General features: G+C 46.3%; 1 long non-coding RNA gene across 1 annotated transcript; it reads right to left on the bottom strand.

The window, feature by feature from the left end:
- Nucleotides 1-1,298: 1,298 nt before the first annotated feature.
- On the bottom strand, nucleotides 1,299-7,861 carry LOC144579025 (uncharacterized). The gene is made up of 3 exons (XR_013525802.1): nucleotides 7,748-7,861; nucleotides 6,733-7,181; nucleotides 1,299-4,061 (listed from the first exon to the last, which is right to left on the bottom strand). It is a non-coding gene; the product is annotated as an uncharacterized LOC144579025 (long non-coding RNA).
- Between the last annotated feature and the right edge of the window lie 3,637 nt (nucleotides 7,862-11,498).

Raw genomic sequence — 11,498 nt, forward strand, 5'->3', positions numbered from 1 at the left:
TCGCCTGAGCTCAGAAGTTCAAGAGTGGCCTGGACAACATGGTAAAAGCTCATCTCTACCAAAACCACAAAAAATTAACCAGGTGTGGTAGTGTGCACCTGTGGGCCCAGCTACTCAGGAGGCCAAGGTTGCAGTGAGCCGACATGGTGCCGCTGCACTCCAAGCTGGGTGAAAGAGTGAGAACCTATCTCAACAACAGCAAAAAAAAAAAGGCTAAAATGGTAAAATTTTATGTTAAGTATTTTTTTGTTTTTAAGAGACGGAGTCTCACTCTGTCACACAGGCTGCTGGAGTGCAATGGTGCAATCTCTGCTCATTGCAACCTCTGCCTCCCGGGTTCAAGTGATTCTCCTGCCTCAGTCTCCTGAGTAGCTGGGGCTGCAGATGCATGCCACCATGCCTGGCTACTTTTTTGAATAGAGATGGAGTTTCGCCGTGTTGCCCAAGTTGATCTCAAACTGCTGAGCTCAGGCAATCTGCCTGCCTTGGCTTCCCCAAGTGTTGGAATTACAAACATGAGCCACCATGCCTGGCCTTCCCACAATTTTTGTTGTTGTTTGTTTTGAGATGGAGTCTCACACTGTCGCCCAGGCTGTAGTACAGTGGTGCACTCTTGGCTCACTGCAATCTCCGCCTCCTGGGTTCAAGCAATTCTCCTGCCTCAGCCTCCCGAGTAGCTAGCGCTGCCAAGCCCAGCTAATTGTTTTGTATTTTTAGTAGAGATGGGATTTCACCATCTTGGCCCAGATGGTCTTGATCTCCTGACTTCATGATCCGCCCTCCTCTGCCTCCCAAAGTGCTGGGATTACAGGCATGAGCCACCATGCCCGGCCCACAGTTTTTTTAAGGGGAGGGAAAACGTGCTTGTGCTTTTCACTGGCCCTAGTTACTTTTCTTTTTTTTGAGTTGGAATCTCACACTGTCACCTGGGTTCAAGTGATTCTCCTGCCTCACCCTTCCAAGTAGCTGGGATTACAGGTGCCTGCCACCACACCTGGCTATTTTTTGTATTTTTAGTAGAGATGGTGTTTCACTATGTTGGCCAGACTGGTCTCAAATTCCTAACCCTGTGATCCAGGCCCATGATCCGAGGCCCGCCTCGACCTCCCAAAGTGCTGGGAGTACAGACATGAGCCACCACAGCCAGCCCCCAGATCCTTTTCTAAAGGAAGTCTTCTGGGTGTCACCTTCTGGGTGGCTAAGTGAGGCAATGCTTAGTAACCAAACTACCCATTGATGTGCTGGTAAATGCTTAACAACTGGCTCTCCAAGAAGAGCCAAAAACAACGGCATGAAAATACTGGTACACACGTTTATTATACATTTTTCTGATAAAAAGGATGTGAGTCACACAATTTAAAGATAATGATAAAATATACAACACTCTTTATTTTAAATTCCACATAGCCAATTGATATTCAGGGAATGATTTGATTGACTTTTGCCAAACTCTTGTGCCCGCAGCAACAATGGTTATGACTGATGAACAAACACAGTTCTGATATGAATGCTGGTTGATATTTTTGTTTAATAAGTAAGACAAAGGCGAAACAAGGGCATATGTCAGAATGAATTGGATTATAGTTTTTGAATATCAGAAGAATATTTCCCCAATTTCTCTTTTTTTCGGCTCCCCTGCTCTCAACTTCTTCTTAGTCACAGTGGAAGAGCTACTGACTCAACACACTTTCAAGTTTAATCTACATTATTAATATTTTCTCTACCATGTTTTTACATTTAGACAATCAATAAAACAATATTTTAAGCCCTGATTTATAGTGTTTACTGATTTCTGAGGTGTAAATACTCCCACCATGACTGATTTCAACCTGTCAGCGTGAATTCACCTGAAGGTGGAGTTAGGAAGAGTCACATAGTAAGGCACTCCCATGTCATGTTTCCATGCAGAAGACCTGAGTAACCTTCAAAACATCAATACACAGCTAGGAAACAGAATTAGGGAATGAAAAGGTTTTAGGATTTATTTTTTGTCTTTAATGTCATTTATTCAGTTGTAAGTTTATACAATTTAATTTTTAAAATAATCATGTTTCTGGCCAGGTGCGGTGGCTCATGCCTGTAATCCCACCACTCTGAGAAGCCAAGGCAGGTGGATCATGGGGTCAGGAGTTCGAGACCAGCCTGACCAACATGGTGAACCCCCACTCTACTAAAAATACAAAAATTAGCTGGATGTGGTGTTATGCGCCTGTAATCCCAGCTACTCAGGAGGGTGAGGCAGGAGAATTGCTTGAATCCGGGAAGCAGAAGTTGCAGTGAGACAAGATTTTTGTGCCACTGCACTCCAGCCTGGGCAACAGAGTGAAACTCCATCTCCAAAAAAAAAAAATCAGTGTTACATTTGGCTCACAAATTTCTCAAATATTTAACGACTGACTCTCATAAGCCAGTACACATCAGGTTTGGCAAACCATGAAATACTCATCTCTTTGTAAGAATTGTCAAAGAGCTCTCTACCTCTAAAGCTATCCCAGGAAGCATAGAAACTGGGGGGGTGGAGGGATGTCCTTTACCAAGGGCATGGAATGAGAAGGAAAAAATTCAAAAGTAGAAGAAAAAGGAAATTGGGAGGTCCCCATCACACTGGCCTCACAACACTGCTCTAGGCTTTTCTTCCTTCTCTATTACCTTCGCGCTTCCAGGGATCTTGTTCTCCAGTTCTTCTCAGTGTTGCCCCCGTGGTTCTCCTTGGCATTGCTGTCATTCCTGGGCTTCTTGTCCCGTTCTTCTATTCCCCTTGCAGTCTTGGCTCTCCTTCCACTTGTTCTGGTGATGTACACTTTTTTAGTCACCATTTTCCATGATTTTTTTCAATCCTCCCCCTCTTTAAAAATTTTTATAGAGACAGGGTCTTTGCTGTATTGCCCAGGCTGGTCTCAAACTCCTGAGCTCAATTGATCTGCCCACCTCAGCCTCCCCAAGTGCTGGAATTACAGGTGTGAACCACCATGTCCTGCCCCTCTTTTCCTTTTCTGCCATAGCAGGGGCATAAGTTGAAAATGGGGCCACAGGAATCCCTCTATCAGAGGATTGCAAGGAAATCACAGCAGGCTTAGCCTTCTGGGGCCGTTTATTTCTAGTTTTCTGATGCTCAATGTTGCCTTTTCATGAACGGAATGATCAAAACTCTGCAAGATGTATCTTCATTGGATTTGGGGTGGTTGTCCAATAAATAAATTTTCATTAATGAGGAAAGCATAGCATAGAAGTGTGGAAAAAGTTAATAAACCCTGTGATAAAATGAGGCAATAACAATGCAAATTTCTAGGGGGCTGATTAAGAAAATATATTTTTAAAAAAAAAAAAACCTCAATAATTTGGTCATCAAATATTCAACAACTCAAGGACCATTTAAAAGAGAAAAAATTATTATAGAACCTTTTTAAAGAAAAAAACATTTTCTTGTGGATCCTCAGTGTTGCCTTAAATTATTTTTATTATGTTATTTAAAGAATACAAACATGGCTGGGTGCAGTGGGTCACGCCTACAATCCCAGCACTTTGGGAGGCTCAGGCAAGTGGCTCACCTCAAGTCAGGAGTTCAAGACCAGCCTGGCCAATATGGTGATACCCAGTATCTACTAAAAATACAAAAAATTAGCTGGGCATGGTGGCAGACACCCATAATCCCAGTTACTTGGGAGGCTGAGGCAGGAGAATTGCTTGAACCCAGGAGGCAGAGGCTGCAGTGAGCCAAGATCTCACTGCTGCACTCCAGCCTGGGCAACAAGAGCAAAACTCTGTTTCAAAAAAAAAAAAAGAAAAAAAGACAGTACAAACATAAACTAGGTATAAAGCCCATATTTTATAACCTTCACATAATTATAAAATATAAACAAAACCACAAAAAGCAATAACATTTTAATGAAGAACATTAATTTAATGTGATGAATGGTATTCTTAAAAGCACATTACTGCTATTGGTTAGTTGGTTTGTTGAAAAAAGTAACTGATTAATTAATAAACAAATCTTGTCTTGTTCATTGGTAGGAGGAGACGGCAAATCATGGCACCTCTGTTCTTCCACCAACTCTTGACAACTACAAAAACATTAGGGAGTGAAACAAGGAAGTATTACTCTCTTTATATTCTCCCATATTTGTCACTATTAAAAACCAAACTAGGCCAACCACCGTGGCTCATGCCTGTAATCCCAGCAATTTGAGAGGCCGAGATGGGTGGATCACCTGAGGTCAGGAGTTCAAGATCAGCCTGACCAACATGGAGAAACCCTGTCTTTAAATACACACACACACACACACACACACACACACACACACACACACACATTAGCCCAGCATGGTTGTGCACACCTGTAGTCCCAGCTATTCAGGAGACTAAGAAAGGAGAATGGCTTGAACCCAGGAGGCAGAGGTTGCAGTGAGCCAAGATCATGCCACTGCATTCCAGGCTGGGCAACAGATCAAGACTCCATCTTAAAAAAAAAAAAAAAAAAGCCAAACTAGGCCAGGCAAGGTGGCTAATGCCTATAATCCCAGCACTTTGGGAGGCTGAGGCTGGTGGATCACCTGAGGTCAGAAGTTCAAGACCAGCTTGGTCAACATGGTAAACCCTGTCTCTACTAAAAATACAAAAATTAGCTGGGCATGGTGGAGAGCACCTGTAATCCCAGCTACTCAGGAGGCTGAGGCAGGAGAATCACTCAAACCCAGGAGACGGAGATTGCAGTAAGCTGAGATTGTGCCATTGCACTCCAGCCGGGGCAACAAGAGTGAAACTCCATTTTAAAAAATTTAAAAATCATACTAAAGAAGAAAAACCAGCCTGGGCAAGGTGGCTCATACCTGTGATCCCAGCACTTGGGGAGAATGAGATTGGAGGATCACTTAAGGCCAGGAGTTCAAGACCAGCCTGGGCAACAGAGTGAGACCCATTCTCTACAAATAAATAAAAATAAAAAAATTAGCTAGGCACAGTGGGTCATGCCTGTAATCCCAGCACTTCAGAGGCCAAGGCAGGCAGAGAGCTTGAGCTCAAGAGTTCAAGACCAGCCTGGACAACATGGTGAACCCTTGTCTCTACAAAAAAAATGCAAAAATTAGCTGGGTGTAGTGGCATGCACCTGTAGTCCCAGGTACTCAGGAGGCTAGGGTGGCGGGGGTTGCTTAAGCCAAAGAAGTCAAGTTTGCAGAGAGACGCAATTGCACCACTGCACTAGAGTCTAGGTGCCAGAGTAAGACCCTGTCTCAAAAAAATAAAATTTAACCAGATGTGGTGGCTCACGTCTGTAGTCCTGGCTACTCAGATACTCGGGAGGCTGAGGCAGGAGGATCACTTGAGCCCAGGAGTTCAAGGCTGCAGTGAGCTATGACTGCACCACTGCACTCCAGCCTGGGTGAGAGAGTGAGATTGTATTTGGTATTTAATTTTATAGTCTTAAAAGTTGTCTCAAGGGTCGAGTGCGGTGGCTCACACCTATAATCCCAGCATTTTGGGAGGCCGAGGTGGGCAGATCACAAGGTCAGGAGCTCGAGACCAGCCTGGCCAATATGTTGAAACTTCGTCTTCCTGAAAATACAAAAAAATTAGCCTGCTGTGGTGGTGCATGCCTGTAATCCCACCTGCTTGGGAGGCTGAGGCAGAAGAATTGCTTGAACCTCGGAGGTGTAGGTTTCAGTGAGCTGAGATCGCACCACTGCACTCCAGCCTGGGTGATGGAGCAATACTCCATCTCAAAGAAAAAAAAGTTGTCTGGGGGGAAAAAAATTAACTTTCCTTGCCTTCCCCTGATTTCATCTCATGAGCTACCTCCTGCTCAGCAACAGGAAATGTCGTCTTACCAATTCAAGGTAACCCAGTGTCCTGGGGAAAACAGTCAACTAGTAACTCTCTCCCTCACTTTTGAAGATGCCTGAGCTGCAGGGAGTTGTGTCTCGCAGGAGGGGATCTTAATCAACAGTCGCTGGTTTTCTGCTTATTGGCTTTTTCTGCTATGGGCTGGCCCCAGGGGTCTTGAGAGCCCAGCCTTCCCGATGGAGGTTAGCAATCCCGCTGGCCCGTGCACTCCACGTCTCTGCCCATCTGGCCAATCCTGGAGGCAGACAGGAAGGCTCCCTGTATTCCCAGGCTTCACAGGAGTGGAGGGAGCCATGGCAGGGGTCGGGTGGGAGGGAGACAGCCTCTCTCAGCCTCTCTATGGTTCCACCTGCCCAGCTGTCATTTCTGCCCATTTTAACACACCCCACTCTAGGCAGCCTCCATCCTCTCGGAATCACAGGTGGGAAGTGGGACACGATCCTCTTGGCCTCACATCACCAGCCTAGTCTGGGAGTTCTACTGAACCCATTCCCGAGTCCCCTCGGGTTCAGTCCAGGGAACATCTCCTCCAGCAGTTCACCCTTGCTTTTTTCTCTTCACCCTCGCTCCTTCCTCAGTCTGGGGGATTTTTCTCGATAGGGGCAGAAATTGCTCTTACATTATCATTCAATCTTTATTTATTTATTTTTAGAAACAGGGTCTTGCTACGTCACTTAGGTTAATTTTAAACTCCTGGACTCACGTGATCCTCTCACCTCAGCTCCCAGGTAGCTTGGACTACAGACACGAGCCACATGCCCGGCCTCATTCATTGTTTTGAATCAACTGTTTGTGGAATAAAGCAGTGATACTTTGACAAATGTATAAAAATGGACTCTTCAGGAAGAAAAGCCCTGGTTTATCGTGTTTGCCATTTTCACAGCGTAAACCTACCATGGTTGATTTCAAGCTACCTCTGTGACGTCACTGGACACTGGCTGTCTTGAACTGGTGCAGACCAGCTCTGGCACACCTTGGATGTTGAAGCCACTGACTACTGAGGGTCAAAGTCAAATTCTGTACAATTCACATTCATTCTTCTCTCCCTCAAAAACCCAGCTCTTGGCCAGGCACAATAGCGCATGCCAGCACTTTAGCATCAGCACTTTGGGAGGAGAAGGCAGGTGTATCGCTTGAGGTCAGGAGTTCGAGGCTAGCCTGACCAACATGGTGAAGCGCTGTCTCTACTGAAAATACAAAAATTTCCAAGCATGGTGGTCCACGTCTGTAATCCCAGCTACTCAGGAGGTTGATGCACAAGAATCACTTGAACCTGGGAGAAGGATGTTGCAGTAAGCTGAGATGGCACCAGTACACTTCAGCCTGGGTGACACAGCGAGACTCTGTCTCAAAAGAAAACAAACAAAAACTCAGCTTTTACAATGGCAAGTCTTGGCTTTCAAGATTTTTTGCCTTGCTGTGCATCAAAAGACCCTATTTTAGAACTCAGAGCCAAGAATGTGTCTCTGTCAGCTGTCTCCTAAGAGTAACACATTTAGAACTCTATCCCTATGTCTCCAGTGGCGGGAGAAGGTTAATGGGTACAAAAAAGCCTGGAGAAAAGACATGTCAATTAGTATCTCAAGATACTCTCCACCACTTGCTTATAACTTTATTGAATGGTTTGAAATAGCAACTGTGCTGTGAATGGAGGCTCCACTAAGAAACTGCTCTCAAACGATACAAACTTACCATACAATTAAAGGAAGGGTCAGCTACTAGGGCCAGAGAGAGAGAGACAGGTCATGAAGAAGGGGAGGTCATCCTGACCCCTCAGCCTGGCTCTGCACCTACCTCAGGGGGATGGAAGAGGGAGGAGAGGATGTCTAGTCAGTGCTCACTCCTTGTCCGAAGCACCCCCCTCCTTTCTGCCCACTGTGAGATTATGAGAGCAGAGTTTTGTACCCACCCATCACCCCCAGCTCCTAATCCAGTGGGAGACACGGGCAGTGAGAGCGTAGGGTGCAGATGCTCTGGTCCTTTGAGGCCTGGACCTGAGGTGCCCAAGATCACAAACTGAAAAATGAAAAGGAAGACAGTCTTCACTATTGGAACTATCTTTTGATCACTTGCAAACTGTCTTCTTTCCCCTTCTCCCTTATGTTCACAAGTACCTCAAAGTGTCTTTCACTTTAAACAGCAAAGAATAATTCAAAGTGAGAAATTATAAAGACACCAGATTCCAATTAACCTAACTACTGATTGCTTTCGGAGCCGGGAAAGGGCGGCATCAAGGTCAGGGACTTCTCTTTTCACTCATGTGACTTTGCAAAAGTTACTTGGCATCTCTTAGTTGCAATTCCCTAATCTGTAGGTGGAAATAATGTATTATAATGTCAATGTAAGAATCAAGTGAACCTTGATGTAAAAGAGAGATTTGCAAACTAGAGTTCCATGCAGATGTTTGTTACCGTAACTCCACACAGATCTCCTCAAAGGTGGAGACCACGTTTCATTTAGTAACCACAGCATCTAGCACAGAGCCTAACCCAGGTCTGTCCTGCATGAAGGTCAGTGGGTTGGATTTTAAAAGAGTGCTGTCAAGAAAAAAGAAGTGGCCAGGTGTGGTGGCTCACGCCTGTAATCCCAGCACTTCGGGAGGCCAAGGCAGGTAGATCATCTGAGGTCAGGGGTTCGAGACCAGCCTGGCCAACATGGTGAAACCCCATCTCTACTAAAAATACAGGTGGGCGCCTGTAATCCCAGCTACTCGGGAGGCTGAGGCAGGAGAATCATTTGAACCCAGGAGGTGGAGGTTGCAGTGAGCAAGATTGTGCCATTGCACTCTGGCGTGGGCGACAAGAGTGAAACTCTGTCTCAAAAAACAAAGAGAGAAGCCATGCTATTTTATGTGAGATGTACAGTATACGTATAAAATACATATACAATAGCAATCAGGTAAACAGGTTCTGGAGTACTGAAGAGGTGAGGCGAGAATATGCAGAATGGAGAGTAACTGCAGGAGGCGGCTACCCGCCCTGGGGCTGGCGGAACCGAAGAGGAGGCTGGGTTATTAGGATCTGGAGCTGAAGGAGGCGCTGGACTGGGGCTGGTGCCTCTGAGGTTGGCCAGTGTGGGAGAAACTGGAAACCGGAACTTCGGTCTACTGGAATCAGCTTCTGGTTGCTGCCAAGGTGAATGAGTGTTGCTGTGGTGACAATGACAGCAAGAACAAGACACATGGGAAAAGGCAAATCCTTCCCCGCTTCAGCCCATCCGTGTCCCTCTAGCGTCCTCTGTAGGCAAAGCCACCAGGGCTTCTGCTGGTGACAGAGAAATAGAGGGTACAGACCCCTGTCTCAGCATCAGGGTGGAGTATAGAGTGGGGGGGATTCTGCTGAGAGCCAACAGCTTAAAAACTGCCACATTTCTATTTAATAAATGCAGAGGAGACTTTTGCCCATGGATAAAGATGGCAAGGGCTGCACTTTGAAGAACTCCCTTTTTACACTACCTTAGGAAGGAAATGGGAGTGTGACAACGTGGGTCACAGGGTTCTTGGTGCTTAGAACCCTGCCAGGCAACCCTACCTGCTTTCCAAAAGCAGCCTTGCCCTTCTTCATTGTCCTCGCTGGCGGGGCGCTCCTATTGCTGCAGCCAGCAGAAACTCCCATGTACACAGCCGGAGGATAATGTTATTCCAGTGCCAGTGTAGGGGCAAGCAGAGGAGCAGACTGGCTTTGGCTCCAGCGACACAACCCAAATGCTGGAGAGAAGATGCAGAGAGGGTCCCCTTGGACTAGGAAAAATGAGAGTGGCCACAGATGCCCTGAGAGTCTTACAGCTACAGAAGGCAGGAGCAACTGCTCTGGCACATTTGAGACAGTGTCTTCCTCTGTCATCCAGACTGGAGCGCAGTGGCCTGACTCAGCTCACTGAAACCTCTGCCTCCCAGGCTCAAAAGATCATCCCACCTCAGCCTCCTAAATAGGTAAGACTACAGGTGCATGATATCACGCCTGGCTAATTTTTATGTGTTTTTTTGTTGTTGTTGTTCTGTTTTGTTTTGTTTCAGACCAAGTCTCTCTTTGTTACCTAAGCTGGAGTGCAGTAGTGCGATCTTGTCTCGCTGTAACTTCTGCCTCCAAGGTTCAAGCGATTCTCCTGCCTCAGTCTCCTGAGTAGCTGGGATTACAGACACACACAACCACGCCTGGCTAATTTTTGTAATTTTAGTAGAAATGGGGTTTCACCACGTTGGCCAGGCTGGTTTTGAACTCCTGACCTCAGGTGATCCACCTGTCTCAGCCTCCCAAAGTTCTGGGATTACAGGAGTGCCCTGGCCTGCTCTGGCACATTCCGACTGATGATTTGACGTTGCTCCCTGGGACAAGCACCCAGTTAGCATCTGTGGATCTTATGATAAGGAAAAATAGAGCACCTTTGGAGATTTCTTACATCCCTCCCAACCCCCTCCTCAGATACATTGATTATACTGAGACTGAGAGAAGACTTACCTGTTTGTACAGTTGATTGACTTTCTGGCTCAAATCTGAAAAGATTTTTCCTTTTTTTCTTTGAGACAGAGTCTCACTCTTTTGCCAGGCTGGATTACAGTGGCGTGATCTCAGCTCACTGCAACCTCTGCCTCCCGGGTTCAAGTAGTTCTCCTACCTCAGCCTCCTGAGTAGCTGGGACTATGGGCACATGCCACAATGCCCCACTACTTTTTATATTTTTAGTAGAGATGGGGTTTCACCATGTTAGCCAAGATGGTCTCGATCTCTTGACCTTGTGATCCACCCTCCCTGGACTCCCAAAGTTCTGGGATTACAGGTGTGAGCCACCAGTCCTGGCCTGTGCTTTCCTTTTTAAGTTAGAATCCAAACCAAACTGTTATGTCTTGCATGACTCTTGAGATCATATTGGAGAGTAATGGCCCATCCCTCTGTCGTGTTGCTGCAGACCACTAGATGAGACTGCCATGCAGCCCAGGAGAGGAGGATAGACTCCCTCTACACCTTGAAGACTGATTATTTTGTGCTGCAGACCTTTTCCTCACTCCCTATTCTTGCTGAAATGTAACCAACCTAATATCTCAGCTTATTAGGGCTCTGTTCTCTGTCTCCCAAGAGTTTGGTTAGTTATCTCACCAGGCAGGGATGGGAGGGGGTGTTGCCATTCAATGCACAACAAAAATAGGGAGTGGAGCATTCCTCCAGGCCACAGGCATAGCTTTGTGCTAAGTATTAGCACTAGAGCAAATTCCACCGAATTCTTTGGACAAGCTGGACAAGCCCAGCACCATGACTCTTCCTGCAGTCCAGGTGGTGAGCATTCATTGGTAGGCATTGTGCCTTGGCAGCTGGCTGATGTAGCTGATGGGGAAACTGCCATCCATGGTCAATATCAATCACAGTTGACATTAACAAGAAATCAACATAAAATGGCTAGGACCAGCCATCTGCAGAAGCTAAGCACTTTGAATATACTTGTTAACATAGTCCAGCCTCTCTGCCAAATAAAATCAGGAAACAAGAGGGCCTCTTGAGCTGATCAAGAGCCCAGGGAGGCTGGGCGCGGTGGCATGTGCCTGTTGTCCCAGCTACTCTCGAGGCTGAGGTGGGAGGATCCCTTGAGCCCAGGAGTTCTGGGCTGTAGTGTGCTATGCTGATCGGGTGTCCGCACTAAGTTCGGCATCAATATGGTGACCTCCCGGG

The sequence above is a fragment of the Callithrix jacchus genome, chromosome 13, assembly GCF_049354715.1.
Source record: "Callithrix jacchus isolate 240 chromosome 13, calJac240_pri, whole genome shotgun sequence".
NCBI lineage: Eukaryota > Metazoa > Chordata > Mammalia > Primates > Cebidae > Callithrix > Callithrix jacchus.